Raw genomic sequence first — 18,985 nt, 5'->3', positions numbered from 1 at the left:
TAGCGCCAGTCGATCAAGAACAATTAATCTAGATCAAAATAGTCTAGAAAAACATTATAACTTTACGATATTAATAATAATAAAAAATGAGCCTTTCTAATCAATGTTATCCACTCTCCCTAGTAATTGATCGAAAATAAATGGCTTAATCTTGAATTTGGGTTAGAGATGATGTGTGCTAGTAACTGTTGGGAAGTTGATAGTTTACTTCAACATTTTGAGAGAGCTAAAAATTGTAAGAAGTTTGAAAAGGTCCATCATTGTAGGCTAAAATGTCTAGGACCATGTCTTTAATCTCAAATTTGCATATTTTAGTGTGCCAAATGACTTGGATTTTGAGTCAATGAGATGAACAAGTATTTTTAGTTTTTTTAATAAAAACATACATTTGTCCAACCAAATTGAACCAATGAATCAATTTGATTTTTAAAACATTGGTGGAAATATAAGCTCTCATGATATACAATCTTGTATTTCTTAAGTTTGATAATAGGGAATTTCTGTAAGAAATATGGTATGAAGGTTTGTATCATTGTATAAATAGAATTTTGTTTTTTACTATGAAGGGTATAATAGTCATTTGACAATAATAATTTCTCTTCTCTTCTCTTATGAATCCTAACCAAACAGGAGAAAGTTGATTTTTTCTTTTCTCTTCTCTTTCAATCCAAACAGGGTGAAGAGAACCTTCCCTTCCTTTCCCTTCCCTTCCCTTCCCTTAATGAGTTTCTCTTCCCTCCCTTTCCCTCAATCCAAACACAGCGTTAGTGGACTAATTTAGTTGGAGTCAAGGCTACATTGAAAGGACCAAGACATTTCTTTACCACGATTCAGTGTCCAATGAAGCTGGATCTGACAAAGTTGGAATGAAACAGAGGTCAAAAGGAGAGGCAAGCAAGGGTACGTTGGTAAACCCATTAATAACTTTCATAAGGGGCCTATTTCAATCATCGCAAAAATAACTTCCATAAGGGGCCTCTTTCTTTTAAAATCTAAATCTTACACATTTTTCTTCTGCTAAAAACTTGATCCAAGGGTTCTTTTCTTCAAATCTTAACTTTAAAATTTTAAAAAATTCTTCTCTGATTTGAGCTAATAATTGATGATTTTCTCAGTATTCTTCATCCCTAGGTCTATTTTATCTTGAATATGATAATTCTTTGAAAATCAAATCAGCAAAATGTACTTTAAGTAGTTGATATCTTTCTTCAATATTAAAATTATATCGAGGTATAAAACTTAACTAAATAGATACATAAATCACACACTAGAATTACAACAGAACAGCTTTACAAAACTTGAAAAATTAATAGATACTAAAGTTACACTTCTAAAATTACAAAACTTAGGAAACTTTGAGAAGAAACTTACCTAAATAGTTCTTTTCTTTGATAGTTGGGACTTTTAAAAGGTTATGGATAAAGATAGGTTGATGATCAAAGGGATTTTTGAAAGAGATTGAGAAGGCTTTGTAGGATTTTCTCGATGTGGATTTTTTTTTTATAGATATCTTGAACTAGAAGTTTTCTTTCCTATTTAAAGATAACGGATTTGAAATGAGGAATTTGAAATCCGAATAGTGCAAGAGCAGGTGTTTTCTTTTTAGGGGAATGGATCATTCGAGAAATATTCGACTACCTGGCCTGTGGGTGTAATAATTGAAGACATTTGAACAAGATAAGAAGGTAGGATTTTCTTTTAGTTTTGTTTTGACAAGTGTCTTTGGAGAACAGGAAATGGATGAGTTGGCTTGGTTAAAAGGAAATTTGAGAGTTATCTGGAATGAGCTGGCAAGGCCGAAAAAAAAGAACTATTTGAAATTTTTTAGAGAGAGAGAGAATCTTTGACAGCACATGGGCTGCCTTTGGGTGGTTTCCCATTAAAGATTCTTTAGAGAAGTAGACAAAATAATTACACAAAATTATACATTAATTTATTACAATCTTCTGGATTCTTCTTTGAAACTGCTTCTTGGCATGAGTGCTGTGTTAATGGCAAGGAGGAAGTATTCCCTCACAGTCATCTTTATTGAGAGGTGTGTAGTCTTCAAGATTATCTGGTTCTTCTTCTTCATTGACTTGAGATAAAGCTTCTAACAAATGTTTGTGCATTTCTGCTTTGGTTGTTGATCCTGTTAATCTTGACTGGATTTGTGACTTGGATAATGAAAATTCTGAAAAATTTGATGCGGAGATTCTTGACTGGTGCGGATGGCTTTATAGCCATGCTATAATACCTGCTTTGGTGGCTTTTTCAAATCGTAAGTTTGCCCACCATTTTACCTTGAATTTTCTTACTAAAGAATGAATAGGATGAAATTGTGAAATGGACCTTATACAGTATTCCCAGCAGGAAATCCATGCTAAGGAGAATTGGGCAAAAAAGATTAACAAATTTGGAATTTGTGAAAGATGATCTGGAGCCATAAAGTTCTGGATAAAATACTGGAAGCTTTCTTGGACAGGTGTTGGTAGGATAGAAGGAATTGGACCATACTGATTCCACCATTCTGTAAACCAATTTGAAAATTGTACTTTTATTTGGTCATTAAACAAAAAGAACCATGAGTGGTTATATTGATCATTTTGAAATGTGAAAGTATTGAACCAAGCTTATTGGTAATCCCAATAGTTATAGTACTAGGGATCGAATGGCTAGGAAAAACGTTTCATGGTATTAGGATTTTGTCCCCAAGTAGTGAGGGTAAGGACTTTTAGAATTTAACACTTGGAGTACGAAATTCTGTTAGAAACATTTTTGTCTGGAACATGGGTTATAAGAGGAACGTCTGAATCTACTAATATAAACTTATAAAATCTTTGGGTTTTTGTTGGAATTGATGAGATAAACTGGTTTGGTTTTATAAAAATCGACTAGGCAAAGGTCTTTGGACATGATTTTTCTAATTCTGGTTCTACTGTCATAATTGGGATTAGATTGGATTTGTAAATATATTATGGTTTTAAAGAGAATGTAGGAATGGGTTCAATTTTTTATTGGCCTTGAGAAGAAGAGGTTGTCACTGTTTGGGCATAAGATTTTATTGGGCTGGTGGTACCTAGAACTTGGAATTTATTTGAGAGATTATTGGGTGAACCAAACTATAATGGATTGACTGGGATTACTTTAGAAACTGAGGGTGTCATAGCATAAGAACTTTTGGACTTGGATTTTGAAGGATTATCAGTCATCTTTCTTACTATGCAGGAATTCTCTGGTAAGAAAATCTGGTATAGAGTTAGCTTCTCCTTTTATATATTCTATTTTGAAATAAAAAATAGACAATATAGCAATATGTTTTGAAGCAATATTTTTGGCATCTTTTTCTAAAATTTTTTTTGCTGATTTACAATTTATTCTTAAAAGAAATTCTTGATTTAGCAAATCTTCTTGGAATTTCGAAATACATAAAACTATGGATAAAATCTCTTTTTTTACTGTTGAATATTTTTGTTGGGTTGGATTCCAAGCTCCAGAAGTAAACCTGATTAGTTGTTCTTGTTTATCCTTTTCTTGTTTTAGTATTCCTCTATATCCTAGGCCACTTGCATCAATTTCTACTATCTTTGGTAATTTGGGATCTGAAATATTTAAGCAAGGAATTGCTTGTAATCTTAATTTTAATTGCTTGACTGCTTCTGCATGATCTGTTGTCCATTCTGGAGTCTTTTTTCTTAATCTCTGAAATAATGGTTTGACTATTATGTGAAGATTTTGGAAGAAGTCTTTTATATAATTTAGACTACCTAAGAATCTTTGTAATTGTTTTTTGTCTTTTATTTCATCAGGAAATTTATTTGCGAATTGTATTGACCTGTCTATTGGGATTATTGTTCCATTTTCTATATTGTGTCCCAAGAATCTTATTTGGGTTTAGAATAATACTATTTTTAGGACTGAGACTACTAGTCCATGAAACTTAATTGTGTTAAAAAAAATTTCTAAATGTTTCCAATGTTGTTCTATGGATTTGGAATATACTAGGACATCGTTTATGTATACTATTATAAATTTTGAGAATTGGTTGAAAATATCATTCATTATTTTTTGGAATTCACAGGGTGCATTTTTGAGTCCAAATGGCATTACATTCCATTCATAATGCCCAAATGGTACTGTAAAGGTTGTTTTATACCTTTATTGTTCTGCTATTTGTATTTGCCAAAATCCTGATTTCATATCAAATTTTGATAATATTGTTACTTCATATAATTTTTTTAATAAATCTTTTTTATTTGGAATTGGATATCTTATCCATCTAAGTGCATCATTTAGATGTTTATAATTTATAACTAATCTGGGGGTTCCTCTTTTTATTTCTGAATGTTTTTTGACATAGAATGCTGAACAACTCCAACGGGAAGTACTTTGTTTTATTAATTTTTTCTGTAACAAGTCTTGGATATCTTTTTTACAATATTCTAGAGTTTCTTTATTCATTTGAATTGGTCTGGCTTTAGTTTTAATAGTTTTTTCATTAAATCCTGGTTCATAAGGAAGGCTAATCTCATGTTTTTTCCTATGTCAAAAGGCGTTAGGTGAATTAGAGCAGACTTCATTTTCTAAGGTTTCTTTGAACTTTTGAATTTGAATTTTAAGATTTGGATCATTTAATTGCTTTTTTATTTTTAAAAAGTTTATTTCTTGTTTTAAGAATTTTAATTGTCTTTCTTTCCTAGTCACTAAGTTAACGGTATTTTTTATATCTTTATTTTTTTATTATATCTAATTCTCTTTCTTGGGGTTCTTGTATAAATTTGAATTGTACTTCCTGTTTCAATAGTTTGCATCTAATACCTGTTGAATCTACTGTGAAGGGTTGTATTAATGCTAAGAATGATTTGCCTAAAATGACGAATTTGGTTAAGTTTTTTACTAGTATAAAATGAGTATTTATACATATTCCTTGGTTACAGACATGGACATTTGAAAGTTTGTATTTTATTTTTAAATTTGATCCATCTGCTGTGGATATTCCTTCTGTGATTTTTTCAAAATATTTAGTTGGGATAATGCCTTCTTGTATACAATTTATATCTGTTCCTGAATCAACTAAGGCCACAATTGTTATCATGAATTCTTTGTTAACCACTAATTGAACATTGATAAACCATTTTTTATATTGGATTCTATTTATTATCTGCACATAATTTTTATTTTCTACTTCTTCTAGAATTTCCTTTTGTTTGAATTTGTTAAAGTTCAATATATCTATCTGTTCTTGCTGTCATTTGCTGATTATGTGTAGTCTTTTGATTTCTTCTTTTACCTGATTTATTTCTTTTTGTAAATCTTGGATTGTTGATTATTTCTCTTGTGTTTTATCAAACCTTTTAAATATCTCTTGTAAATTATATCTTGGAATGTTTTTTGTCATTGATTCTTCATTTTTTTTATTGTATCTCTTAATTGCAAAAGGTATCCTTTCTGTAAACCTGGATTTTCTATTTTGTCTATATAGTCAACTAATATTTTTTGTTCTCTTGTTAATGTATTTATTGATTTACATCTACATGTAGTATTACAAATTTGTAGTGATTTGTCAATTTCTTTAAATTGTTCTTCGTTATTATTATCACTAGAACTTTGTATTATATCTTACTTATCTTCTATTTTACTACTTGAATAGTCTGAATTAATCATTAAGTTAGATAATTGTGTTTTTAAATTTTCATCTATTTCTAATTCATTTATCTTTTGTTTCACTCTATATTGATTTTTATAGTGTCATATTTTCCCACATTTGTAGCAGGTTGGAATTTTCTTTGATTGTTTTTGTTGTTTTTGTAAACATTCAAAAGGCCTTTTATTTGTCTTTGTTTTTGTTTTTCTATAATATTATTTTTGTGGTGATTGGGTGAACTTATGTTTGTTGTTATTGTATCTATTATATCGGGGGCGAAATTTTTTTGAACGTTTGGAGATTTTGGAAGGGGAGGAAGCAAAAGATGGAGGAAGTCCACATTGTTCACAGAATTGACCTCTTTTCGATTGGAAAAACGATATTGTTTTAATTTATGTTGGAGTCGGATGTCATTACAGAGTTTTAATCCTACTAAATGGATGAAACAAATGATTTGTTCATATGTGAGTTCGTTGTATGGGATGTTACCATGTTTTAGATGAATTCCTTGATTAAATTCGTCTCTGGAAAATATAGTTCAGATCTAGAAACCCCAAATGTCTTAAACATGGAAGAAAACTCAATCGTTGATATAGAATCCAGCCTACACAATTGGAATATCCATATGGTTCCTATAAAAATATATATACAAAAAAGGAAGTTTTATTACAAAAAATAGATTATACAATAAAAGTCTGTGAATAAACAAACTCTCTAGTTACAGAACACCAAACAGTAGAATTATTCTCAAAAGATTCAATATTAAAACATCAACAAAAACATAAGTTCCTACACATAGGATTAATTCAAGTAGGTATCAAACCATTAACTAGAATAGGTCTAAAAGCCTCAGTATTATTATGTTTAAGAGATAAAAGACATTTAAATTTCTCATATTCCTTGTTAGGATTAGTTGAGTCAAGTCTTTATGATGGACTTATTTATTTTGACAGTTTTCCCAATTTTACAGTAGCATTAACAGATCCATGAATAATGAAAGTTTTAGGTTTAAATATTCAAACTTCAGGATATAATATGATACCAGGATCTCAACCATTAGCATTGGTATTCAGAATCGTTTATAAAACCATGACAACAACAATAAATCTAGGAGAAACTCTACTATTACAAAATAATATTTATAAATCAAACAAATTAGTTCCTAAAAGAATTTCTTGGAATGATGTTCAATTACCAGCAACCTGGAATTTAACAGGAAAAGGTCAATCACAAATACTAGAAAATAAAGAACCTGAATCAATTATTTAATATCCAGATGAAAATATTAAAATTAATTTCCCTACCTTTAAAAATTCAATTATATTGACAGATGAGACTAGCTCAGTAACAACAATGCCCTTACAAAATGATATAACCACATGAAGAATATCTACCAGTAGAGTCTCTACAAGTAAAGAATTAAAACTCAAAGGAGTTAAAGATGAAACAATACCAGTTCCATATTATCAAGATCCTAGGAAAATGACCTATACTCAACAATCTCCCAATTCATCTTCCACTCAGTCCCAAATGCAAGATGATTCACCCCAAATACATATGATAGAAAAACAAGAATTTAAACCAAACATCCCAAGAATAAAATTAGATTATCTTTTATCACAAGATAGAAAAGAGTTCGAAGAAAAATCAAAAAATTATCAAGAACAAGTTTGGGAATTTTATTATGAACATTTAATAAGTAAGCAAGGGTACGTTGGTAAACCCATTAATAACTTTCATGAGGGGCCTGTTTCAACCGTCGCAAAAATAGTTTTACATATCTTGAATTGAATTTTCTTTGACCCTGTGCTGATAAACCCAAGTCAGTTATGATTTTTGTCTACTTGTTATTTATCTGACACTAATGCAAGTCCATCTTGATGTAATAAATCTTCTTAATTTGATTTGTGATAATTATTTTGGATTATAATGTTAAAATAATTATCACAAAATAAATTCTTAACACGATTAAAATTCTTTTCGAAAGAGGATCACATTGGATCATATTACTACTAATGTATGTTTCTAAATTAAAATGTTTTTATTGAAATTGAATTTCAGAGGTAAAGGAAGCTCAAGTGACCAATATTTTAAAAATCAAACCAATCGATGGTTTTGTTAGGCTCGATCGGATTTTATAATAAAAACAGTTCAGCTAATGAACCATGAATTTTATTTTTATTATTATTATTATTATTATTATTATTATTATTATTATTATTATATGTTTATGAATATAAATATAGGTATTTGGGAAAATGTATATATATTTTAATATGAATTTCTTTTATTTGTATTATCCCTTTATGAATATAAATTGAGTCATTTTTGGGAAAATGTATACATATTTCAAAATTTTCAATAAATATACATAAAATCCAGCATATTTGCACCAAGGTCCAATCGTTGATTGACTAATTTGACAAACTTTCGATCTGATCACATGTTCTATTTTTAAAATATTGCTAGTGGTATTGTTTGAGACAAAAACAAAATTAATTTTAAAATTAATAATTTAGATGAATTATTCTAGGAAAACTAAAATTAATATGGTAGAGAGAGATGGTGTAATAGACGTTGAGGGAAGCGACACTTAAATGGGAAAAGGTAACCCCATGTATTTAGTGGGATTCCACGTTCACCATTTTTTGTATTATGTACAACTCATCTGGGACCCGCTTTTCCACTTTGTATTTTAAAAACAGTGAGACAAATCCAACCCTCCGGAAGTATAAGATAAATCGTGTAACAAGCACAACCTAAAGACAGAGGGTCAACCACAATAGAGAGAACCAATGGGACAGGGACTAACAAAGGTGGAGAGACTCCCAAACCTTGGGCAAAATTGTTTGGCTCGACAGCTTTGACAAAGAGCTTAATCAAGATACCCTTCTTTAAGCCCACCAAAGATGGTAAAGATGTGCTAATTGATTGCCCTAAAAATGTTTTGGAAGATGGTACCTCTAAATGGGACGTTGCTTGGAAGGACACTTTTTCAATGCTAAATTACCTTTCTTATTGGTGAAAAATGCAGTGACTTCCCCGTGGAAAGTGAAAGGCTCCCTGGAGATTTTCTCAGATGATAACAAACTCTTCTTTTTCAGATTTGGAGAAGAAGAAGACATCCATGATGTTCTTGAGAGAGGCCCCTGGTTTGTTGGAGGGAAACTTATGGTACTCAAGCATTGGGATCCTCTAATGGACTCAGAAAATAGAGAAACAACCTCCATTCCCTTGTGGATCAAGCTCATCTACCTTCCTAAACACTTGTGGACCCCTAGAAGTCTTGGTTATGTTGCTAGTGGTGTCGGAAGGCCATTGTACATGGACAATGCCATTGAGGAAGGTAGTAGGCTCTCAGTTGCCAGAATTTGTGTGGAGATCGGGGCTGACTCAAACCTCCCCAGAATCCTCAAAGTGAGGATCAACAAGGATAGTCGTGTTGATGTGAGGGTAGAATATGACTAGTATCCCCCAAGGTGCAGCTCTTGCATTACCTTCAGCCACTCAAACTCCAACTGTCCCAATGCTAGGAATTCAATAGAAAGTGCACAGTCGAGAAGAACAACCAAAAGGATGCCACCATTATTGAACCAAGTTCAAGTGATTGGCAACAAGTTATATATAAAAAAAAAGGGCCAATGCAGGTACTGGAATCATAATCAAAGAAACCCCATGGCCCACTAATAATAACAACACATCGGTAGATCCCATAAAAGCTAATGAAGACTCTGAGGAAGAGGCTATGGAATGGAATAACTCTATGGAAGAGGGGGAGTATTATATGCCCCCAGCACTTAAAGCCAATGTTCAGGTTTCTCAAATAACCCCAACACCCCATACTCAATGCCCCTCAAAGAGCTTTACAGGAGGAGGAGGAGGAACCCAAGAAGAGAAAGAAAAAGAACAAGAATAACTCTCCTACTAACAAGTTACAGGCCCTTAGTGAAGCCAACCCAAGTATGAAAGCAGAGAACATTCAACCAATCTTAGGGACTGAAGGCAGTGAAGGGAAAGCCTACACAAAGATTAACAAGGAGAAGGTGTATGCCAGGACAGAGGGAGACATTGACCAAGAGACTTATTCAGTGTCAAATGCAGACACTGCTATAGGAGGGATGGGGAAAAACTCACCTGGTTCCTAATGAATTTTACCTCCTTGAATGTTAAGGGTCTAAACGACCCTGCAAAACACAATGAGGAGAGGAACCTCATTATGGAGAAGAAGTTAGCCATCATTGGCCTAATTGAAACCAAAGTCAGTAGCCAGAATGTTGATAGAATCATGAAAAAAGTTTTCCCCTCGTGGTGAAGGATTGATAACTATGATAAGGCCATCAATGGTAAGATTTGGGTTTGTTGGGACACCAAACATCATGAATGTTCTCCTCACTAGTAAAATTGATGAGAGAATCTATGTCCTTGTCACCTCTAAGGGAGGCAATGATTGTTTCCTTTTTGTGATCTATGGGGACAATAAAAGAGTATACAGAAAAAGGCTTTGGGAGGAAATGGTTGATACCTCAACTATGTCAAGAATCAATCTGAGAAAGTGGGTGGAATGAGCATTAATCTTACTGCCTATTGGAAGTTTACTGAGTATCTCTCTAATTGCTGCCTCATTGATATTAAAGCCTTTGGGGCTAGGTTTACTTGGAATAACAAGCAGGAATCAGAGAGGATTTGGTCTAAGTTGGATAGAATTTTGGTTAATGCTGAGTGGGTGGATGAATCCAATGAAGCTAAAGGGTTGTTTATGCCTACTGACTTATCGGATCACAACCCATGTCTAATGAATACCTCTGGAGCTATGTCATTGGGGAAGAAGCCTTTTATATTTTTTTTCAACTATTGGGTTGATGAAAAGGACTTTCTTACTGTTGTCAAGGAAGCTTGGGACATGAGAGTGCATGGGAATCCTCTTTACAAATTTACCATCAAACTCAAACTTGTCAAGGTTAAGTTGAAAGCCTGGAATAAGGCCAAGATTGAAGACAGATCTAAATCTTGTAGAGAAGCTCATAGTAGGCTAGTTGTTGTCCAATTCACCTCACAAGCGAATCCTCGGCTTGCATTCCCTGCATAGGTAGAGAGAAGGCTTTCTTACGCCTATGCTAATATCCTTAGAATCCAAGAATTTGATATTAAACAGAAATCAATAATCAACTGGCTAAAACTTGGAGACATCAACAATGCATTCTTTTACTACTCTCTAAAAGCCAGGAGGTCCAGAAACAAGATCACTAGCATTGTTGGGATAGATGGTCGTCATATCACTAATGTTGCAAATCTAAAATTGGAAGTAATTGAGCACTTCAAATCCGTTATGGGCTCCAACAACACGAACAACATCTGGGCAACTAAGAGAATGCTCTAAACATTTTTCTAGTATGGATCAAGATCTTCTTGTTGTGGATGTTTAGGATGGTGAGATTCATAGTGCTCTGTTTAGTATGGATGGATGGATTCAATGTTTGCTTCTACCGAAAAGCTTGGAACATCATCAGATCAGATCTCTTTAAGGCTATCAAGAGTTTTTTTTTCGAAGTAGCAACATGCTCAAGGAAACCAATGCAATAGTTATATCCTTAATTCCTAAAATTGATTTGTCCAAAGAACTTTCTAATTTTAGACATATTTTTTGTTGTAACGTGTTTTATAAGATTATATATAAAATTCTTACCAACAAGATCAGTCAAGTGGTGCACAATCTTGTTGGGTTGAACCAATCAACTTTCATCAATGAAAGAAGCAACTCAGACAATATTCTTCTCGCTCACGAGTTGATCAGAAACTATCACAGGAAGAAGAAAAATATTAGGGGTGTTGTCAATGTGAACTAGAAGAAAGTGTACGATACGATTGATTGGGAAGTCGTCAGATCTACCCTTGTAGCCTTCAAATTCCCTCAGATCTTTATTGATTAGGTGATGGAGTGCATCTCAAGTATGTCATACACTATCTCCTTAAATGGCTCATTTGTTGGGTGGTTAAAGGGAAAAATAGGTCTAATATAAGGTGATCCTTTGTCTCTGTACCTATTTGTCCTCATTATGGAAATTCTCAATCCTTTATTCCAAGAAAAGGTCAAGTACAAGCAGTTTGACTTCCACCCCAGATGTGTGAAATAAGAGATTACTCATCTTTGCTTTGCGAACGATCCTCTCATCTTTTTCAATGGTAATAGGAGGAGTGTTGAGGCAATTCATTCGGTTTTTATTGAGTTTAGCAACTTAATTAGACTGGAGGTCGACCTGGATAAAAACTCGATCTTTCTTGTTTGAGATAATAGATTCTTAGAAGATGATTTTACAAATATTCTAAAAGTTAGGAAAGGGAATCTATTTGTTAGATATTTGGGGCTTCCCCTTCTTTATTTTAGGCTCTTTGCTAGGCATTGCCAGCCTCTTATTGAGAAGTTGTCCTTGAGAGTAAACTCTTGAAAAGGCAGATTCCTTTCATATGCTGGAAGATTGGAGTTAGTCAGATCAATTCTTCTTAGCATCAAAGTCTATTGGTGCAATTGTTTTACTCTTTTGGCCAAGGTTGTCAATGAGATGGAAAAAATTTTGTGCTTGATTTTTATAGGTTAGGCTTGATAGCCAAAAAAACTATAACTCGGTGTGTTGGAAGGATGTGTGCAAACCTACTGTTGAGGGAAGGCTAGGCTTAGTGAGCATTTCTAAGTAGAACAAGGCTTCAATCACACCTTATGCTTGGATGCTTTCTTCGAACCAAGACTCCCTTTGGCTGAGATAGGTCAAATCGCATCTATTAAAAAAAAATTATAGACTCTTAAGATCCCTAAGGAGGCCTCCTTGAGTTGGAGAAAAATCTTCAAAACTAGAGACAATGCCCTCAACAACATTACTCATCTCATTGGCAATGAATGCTCCACCAAGATTTGGGATGATCCATGGCATCCCCTTGGTATGCCGAGTCCTATGTTCAACGAGGATCTTACCTATGACTCAATTGATTCTAGTCATCTTCTAGTATGAAGATCATGCTGAATGTCAAGATCAAAGTCAAGCGCGAAATTGAAGAATTTTCAAGACCATTCAATTCCATGTTTAGGATAGTAAGTGACTTGGAGACCCATTGGATAATAGGTAATTAAAGCTTTATATTCAAAGGTCCAAATTTGAATTATCTTTTTTGAAGAAAAAAATTGGTTTTCAAATGTATATGATTAATTGACTTTTGGTGTTTGATCAATTAAAGAGTCCTAAAAATGGATTGATCGACATTTGATATCTGATCAATTAGATGGAGCTTAAAATTAATCAATCGGTAGCCATGTCCAATTAATTAGTCGTAAACAATTTCAACTAAAGATAAAAATTTGTGATTTTTTTCTATAAAAGGATTTTTTTAGGGTTTCCTCAGAGAGTAGGACACAAAAATATCATACTTTAATATTCTGAGCAACCCAAGAATTTTCTCAGATTCGGTGTTTCAATTGTATATTAATGATTGTTTGAGAGATTCCTTCTAACAACCAAAATCAAATTTATTTTATGATTTTCTCGTGGAATTGTGTGTTTTAGTTCGTAGATTCGAATCGTGTTGCCGACCAAGGCTATGAGAGCGGTTTACGAAGTAGAATCATGAGTTCTACAAAGGTCGCTTTGAAGCATAATTGGTAGATCGTGAAATTGAGTCTATCAATCGTCTTGCGCGTGGGTACTTTTGTAAACTCACAATTTTATAGTGAATCGTTCTGAACGAAGTCTTGAACGGACCCCAATTTGAACGGACCCCACTCGAAAGGGCTCAAAAAAGGCATATTTTTGTATAAAAAATAGTCAATGGGTTTCAAGACCCAAATCTTCAAAATTTGACATTTTTGTTCAAATCAAAAACCCTAAAACTCTCAATAATCCTATAGATCCTCAATAAGACTTTAACTCTCATCACTTTCTCAACTCTCACCACCTTAATCCCGAACTTACTATCAAATCTCCCATTTTAAGCCCACCAATCCTCAACCACCCTAAGTCCTATTTTAGCCCCATTTTAAAACAAACCTAACCCTAGCTAATACCTCAACCTAATATAATCCTAAAGTCAATTTTAATGCAACCCAACGTAAAAATCACAACCAAATCTTAAGTCCAACATACAAAAACCCATTCTAGTCTAACCTACTCAAGCTCAAACCCAAATCCATGTCCCTATCCATACTCATATTCATGATCACCACCAATCACCACAAAGGTAAAAAATTATCAAAATGGGACAAATGTCACTACCACAACTCACCTCTTTAATCCATCTACCCACCCCCATTACCATTCTCCAAAAAGCTAACCAACCCACACCTCAACTCATACTTATGTCATAACCTACTCTTATCATTCTCTTCAAATCCATCATCACATGCCATCCCCACACCTCTTCTCCCTAATCAACTCACTTCACACACATTCCCATACTTTTTTGACACTTGTCATCATCCCCTCCACCCTTCTAAAAATATCAACAACTACCCTCTCACACCACCATTCTTTAATCAAAACCCACTCCCCTTAATATCCCACCTAACACTCAAACCATATGGGTGAAAGATCTAACCCATTTGGGTAAAAAACAACTTACTTACACCACCTTCCACATATACCCTCCTTCTAACCTTAAATTTCATATATCTCACTCATAAATCCCATGTCATTTTACACCTTTCCACACTTTCACCCCTAAAAGTTATCTCTAAAAACCTATAAAACCCCTTGAAGTCTTGAAAAGATCCTATTAAGCTTCAACTCTATCAATTCTCTCAACTCATTTATTTATCTCACTCATTTCATAACCACTACACTTGCACCCATCAACCATTAAAGTTTTACACAACCAACACATTAAAACTAACATTAAAGAGCTCATACTTTGAAAAAAAAAGTCAAAGTAAGTCAAGTCAAGAACAAGATAGGGTAAGGACATTAAAAAAAAAAATTACCCATTTTCTCTCCTTTTTATATTTTTTCATATTTCTCTTCTCCCCTCTCTTCTTTTTATTTTTTATTTTTTATTTTATTTTCCTAGAACAACCCTAAGAAGTAATGGATACCCTCTCCTACTTCTGGTAGGTTGGGCTTCAGCTCGATCAAAAGGGTAGGGGTTGAAAACCCCATTTTCAAAAATATTTCTTAAAAATCCCAACACTTTTGCACACATCACAAGATGTTTTGAGAGTTAAGGCCTTGGGCCATTTTCTTATGAAAATGGGTCCTTGACCGAAGAGTCTAAAATTTTCAAAAATGTCTAAGGGCATGTACCATGATAGGGCCCCTTTCCTCAATAAGGAATCCTTCTTTGGTTTAAAACGAAATCAAAGCCCTCACACTTGAGGGCACAAATCGGGTTTTTTTATTTATTTATTACTTTCTTTTCATTTTTCAAAAATTAATAGAATTTAAGATTACCACTCATGGTGGAGGGTATAGGGTGGCTAACATCATCCCTATTCCCTAACATGGACCCCGTTACCTAGATTTTAGGTGGACCAACACCCGTATCCGTACGAGAGTCATTACGAGCAAAAATAAATTTTTGAAACTATTTTTTGGGTGCCTATTCACATCTTCTTCTCAAAAAGAATGGTGACGACTTTAATTCCAAATAGTTTATGCTAATTTAATATATAAAATATGGTGACAAATGATTAAAATGTTAAAACTGCTAATTTAATAATAAAAAATACTAATTTATGCTAATTTTCAAAAAGAATGGTGAAGACTCAAAAAAATCTCATGTCTACAGGTCCCATGGTATGTTTTTCTTCCGAAGGATTTTCCATGTAAAAATTTGGAGTGTCGTGGTTTCATGTTATTGTGATTTATTTATGTTATATACTCATACCTACTAGATTAGGTTAATTAACTTAACTAATTTAATCAATTTTCTTAAGTATCAATTAGAGAAATTTCCATTTGATAATTTCATGCAATGTCATGACTATGATATATGATAAAAAATGACAAATAATATAATATTAGCCATTGGGATGACAATTGTGGCGCCCCGCCGAACGCTAACACAAATCCCCATGTCAGATCTCGAGGTACTAAGTGGCACCTCGAAATTTCGGCATGGTCTCCTCTGTTTATGTTAGCATTCCAAGGCGTTCAACCTGCACCTGATAAACGACATACAATCCTGCATACATATACAAAATATAATACTAGCGGAAGCTTATACACGTCTAATAACGTACGAAAGATCAGAGTGCGGAAGAATAACCAGAATACAGGATTATACAAAATTTCTCACTCTAACAGAATTCCTAACACTCAAGACAGAATCCATAAAACTACCTGGGAGAATTGACACCACTAGGGGGTATAGCCCTAGTACTTACCAGGTGACGAACTTTGGTTGTCTATCTGACCAACCAGATGATCCTCATTCATACTCTATACTTGCCTCGCCAAGCTCTGAATCTGAAACTAAAAAAATAGAGAAGGAAAGGATGAGTAACAATGGTTACCCAGTAAGGAAACAAACAATTTCTGTCAATAACCCATCCTACATGAATGAATAAGCATACTAAATCATTTTAAAATCTGTAAAATTTTATAAAAGAACTACGATTAACTGGTACATATAGCTAGGGATGAGCAACTAAACATTTTAAAACTCACATTACATCGATCATCATTACTCACTATAACATTCTCTTTTTATACAAATCTAATTGATCAAATGGAAACATTAAACATGGATTTCATTTTATATATCAAAATAAACAACAGATACATAATACACAATGGTGGATTATTGGAATTAGAGTGTTGGGATTCACGACTGGATCGCTCCCAGTCGGGACATGATGTTACAATTTCTCTCTGGCTTTTAGTTCCTGATTTTGTGGCCGGTCGCTGCACTTACCACGCTTGGTTGACCATTTATCCGGCTCAGGCTGGCCGTTTGACGTGACCGTAAGCAATGGGTCTCTTTTCGATGTGTCAGAACGTTCGACTACTATATATTGTTAGTGATCACTGACCAATCATCTTCGTCTATGCCTATCAGGCGTACATTTGATTCCCAAATATACAAACCATTCGTATACGACCACCTTTACATTACAAGTTCACTGGTAAAGATAGAGAGGAATAAACCCGGATTCCAGTTATGACTCCACTCTCATACGCGTCCCATACTACGTATGAGCTTGGTGGTCCCTACCGTACATCCCAGGATAGTACACCACTCCGGATGATATGACGCACTATCCCTTCAAGCATTCACAAACTCTTTAACAGCTCACAAAATAGTTACATATATATATATATATATATATATATATTATTTTCATTTGAAAACAAAAGAGAAATTAACAATACAAGGTTGAGATTGAATATCTAGTTTCCTACCATGCAAGTGTGGCCACCCGGCCTAAAATAAATAACATAACGGAGCGCCTCGCGCTAACAGAAATTTAAATAAACATGCAACCAAAAATATTATCCCTGGATATCTGTTCACCAACCTGCACACAACACAACAACGTAAAATGCAGACATCACCTCTCGGGTGTGACTCTGACATTTTATCGTTTCATACCCTTTTTCCCTTTTTCTGATTTTTTTACAATTTTCAATCTCTTCAATAAAACATCCATTTTCTGATATTCATCAACTCAACATGAGTTAATTGAATAGTAAATCGTTTTTCTAACTATGAAATTCATTTCTATCAAAAATCTCGAAAAAGATACAAAACTTATATTAAAATAGGGTCCGAGCGGTGCACAGGACCCAACTGGCAGAAATAACCCGATAAAATATCCTACCCACGTATAATTTGTTAAAAATACAATTAAACATATCAAACATGTAATTTCTGGCATGAATTTTTAAATAACATAAGAATTCTATATTTTGGAAACTCACCACAAATTTTTAATAAAATCCTAAATGCAATTTTCACAATCTACGATTACTAATAGAAATTGAGAGTTCCTTACAATCACTAGGCGACGGAATTGAAGCACGTGCACGGAAATCGAGGCGAATGGCACGGAAATCGAAACGGACCGAACTTCGAAGCGGCTGATTTTCGAAATCGGCCCAGTGGTTTTGAAGATCTCGATGTGCTCGTCTCTTCTCCCTTCTACGATGAAAGACGGTTTGACCCCGAAATTGATGAAAATCGAGGTTGAAGTTACGAAATCTCCGTATAAAAATACGGCTGATTTTTGACTATACGGGGTGAAAAAGACGAGAAAACGAAAGGAATTTGGGTGGGTTGTGTAGAGAATGAGGCTGCGGACGTCTCTCCCTTCTGTGTGGGAAGACGGTTTGACCCGGAAACAGACGAAATCCAAGGTCAAAGTTTCGAAATTTTCGTATCCAAATACGGCTGATTTTTGACGATATCGGGTAAAATAGAAAGTGAAACAAAGAAAGGTTAGGTGGGTTTTGTAGAGAACGTAGCTGCGGACATTTCTCCCTTCTGCGTCGATCGTCGACGGCGAGCCGTTTGTAAGAGATCTGAGATTGAAGATCGAAGAGAAAAAAAAAATTCGTTTTTTTTATATGTCTCGGCCGTATGGACGCGTTGGGGAAGATGACATATAAAAAAAATTAAAATTATTATTTAAATAAAATGTGGGACGAATTCGGTATTTTGTCAATTGTTTCGATCGATGATAACTTGATCATCCGGACTCCAAAACTGATGAATGAATACTCTATTTCGCATAATTTTTCGTTCCGGATCTAATGGTGTAGTCAATTTCTACAAATTTTATCTCTAACAAAAATTTACATTTTTGGCCTGAGGTGACCCCTAAACTTGATGTCGTTTTCGTTTTTGGCGATAATTCGACTTTCTGATCTCCAAAAATGACAAATAAATAGTCTATGTTGAATAATTTTTCGTTATGAACCCGATGGTATGATCAAATTTTAAAAATTATTCCTCTAACAAAAAGTCACTGTTTTAGCCTGGTCCGACCCGGTAATCGAGGATTTTGCAACTTTTATATTCGGACTTGCATTTGAGCGTGCTTACAGGCTAAACTATGTTTTTCGATCATTTTGAATCTAATGGTGATGTCAGATTCCATTAAAAATGATCAAAAACATCCTAAAATTTTACCCCTAAATCCCACTTTCAAGATTTTCTTAAAATTCCACTATTTATTTTTTTCCTCGAGATACAAATTAAAAATTCGGGGTGTTACATTGCTTTGGAGGATAGAGAGTAATTAGCGACGAGTGATAAAATATATGGTGAAAACTTGGATTCACCTTCTACTTGATTTGGCGAATGCTCATGATTTGATTTGATTTATGAATGACTTTTATAGAATTTGGAAAGTTCATGAAATACTTATACTTCGAAAACTGTGAT

Source organism: Akebia trifoliata, chromosome 12 (assembly GCF_017979445.1).
Source record: "Akebia trifoliata isolate Shusen 1 chromosome 12, ASM1797944v1, whole genome shotgun sequence".
NCBI lineage: Eukaryota > Viridiplantae > Streptophyta > Magnoliopsida > Ranunculales > Lardizabalaceae > Akebia > Akebia trifoliata.
The sequence above is the reverse complement of the archived record's forward strand: the minus strand, read 5'-3'. Positions refer to the sequence as shown.